The sequence below is a fragment of the Callorhinus ursinus genome, unplaced genomic scaffold, assembly GCF_003265705.2.
Source record: "Callorhinus ursinus isolate GAN/ISIS: 27379988/994484 unplaced genomic scaffold, GSC_fseal_2.0 scaffold29, whole genome shotgun sequence".
NCBI lineage: Eukaryota > Metazoa > Chordata > Mammalia > Carnivora > Otariidae > Callorhinus > Callorhinus ursinus.
This window is the reverse complement of record NW_027397091.1, coordinates 2163183-2164948: the sequence shown is the minus strand read 5'-3', so window position 1 is coordinate 2164948 and position 1766 is coordinate 2163183. Positions and strand designations below refer to the sequence as shown.

The 1766-nt window shown below is 41.2% G+C and overlaps 1 pseudogene; it reads right to left on the bottom strand.

Annotated features, from left to right (window-relative positions):
* Positions 1-300: 300 nt before the first annotated feature.
* LOC112827527 (L-lactate dehydrogenase B chain-like) lies at positions 301-1301 on the bottom strand (annotated as a pseudogene).
* Between the last annotated feature and the right edge of the window lie 465 nt (positions 1302-1766).

The following is a 1766-nucleotide window of genomic DNA, read 5'->3' as shown; positions in this document are numbered from 1 at the left end:
CGCCCTGTTTTCAATTTTTTTAGAAGCATAATACGATAGTTAATATTATGTACCTGGACTTGCTTGAGCCTCTGTTTTCAATTTTTTTTTTTTAGAAGCATACTATGATAGTTAATATTTATCTGTTCAAGGGCTCCTGTTGCAAGCATTAAACCAAGCGTGGGCTTCAAGTCTGTGAGTCCAGATTCACGTACGTAGGAAGATAAAAGCAAACTGTGATCCATGTACGTGGATGAAAACCAAAGGGTCACTGTTAACCACATTGTAGTGTTTAAATGTCTACAACCTAGAAACCCGAAGTCACAGGTCCTTTAGGTCTTTCTGGGTGTCCCACAAGGTAGGTGGACTTTTCTGGAGCTGAGCAACCTCATCATCCTTCAGCTTCTGGTTGATCACACTGATTAATCCCTGAGCCTTCAGGAAACATGGAAGGCTCAGGAAGACTTCATTCTCCATGCTGTATATTCCCTTCACCATCAGTGACAGTGGATGAATCCTGGATAGATTTCCCAACATGGATTCAATGAGATCAGCCACACTTAATCCAACAGACCAGCTGATACATCCTTTTAGCTTCATGACATCATAGCCACTTCCAACCACAATCTTCTGCACTTCCTTCCAATTTTCACTGTCATTGCCTGTTCCCATTTCTGGATTCAGTTCCTGAGAGAAACGCCTGCCACATTCACTCCACTCCATATAATCACACTTGAGTCACCATGTTCTCCCAAAATCCATCCATGGCAGCTGCTGGGATGAATGCCAAGTTTTTCAGACATAAGACAGTGAAATCTAGCAGAATCCAGATTACGCCCACTTCCAACCACACGGTGCTTGGGTAGTCCACATAGTTTCCAGGTAGCATATGTGAGAAATATCCACTGGGTTGGAAACAACAATTATGATACAATCAGGACTGTACTCGACTATCTGAGGAATAATGAATTTGAAGACATTAACATTCCTCTGCACCAGAATGAGATGGCTGTCTTCCTCCTGCTGGCGGACTCCTCTAGTTCCCCTATAATCTTAGAATTGGCAATCGGGGTAATCTTTATCTGCCACAATTTTAGGTGTCTGAAGAAATAAGGTCCCGTGTTGCAGATCCATCATTTTGCCTTTGAGTTTATTTCCAAAACATCCACAAGGGCAAGTTCATCAGCCAGAGACTTTCCTAGAATGCTGATGGCACATACCATACCAACTTGTCCAGTGCCCACTACAGTGATCTTATTGTTTGGGATGGTTGCCTCTTCTTCTGCAGCTGGTGCAATCAGTTTTTCCTTAAGAGTTGCCATTGTGCCCGGGACAGAGACAGCTGTAAGAGTGGTGCAAAGAACATAAATGTCAGCTGTGTGAGTCTCCTTGGGCGCAGGATCTGCTCAATTTTATATATATATATATATATATATATATATATAGAGAGAGAGAGAGAGAGAGAGAGAGAGAGAGAGGGAGAGACCTAAGAGTGAAATTATGGGGTCATAAGGTAATTTTATGTTTAACCTTTTGAGGAACTGCCAAACTGTAAGTGACTAAACTATTTTTCATTCTCACCAGCAATGTACAAGGCTTTCAATTTCTCCAAGCCATCGCCAACACTTTTCTGTTTTTGTTTTTTTTTTTTTATTATAGCCATCCAAGTGGGTATGAAGTGGTAGGTACCACATTGTGGTTTTAATTTACGTTTTTCTAATTAATGATGTTGAGGATCTTTTCACGTGCTTGTTGGCCATTTGTTTATCTTGCTTGGGAAAAATGTC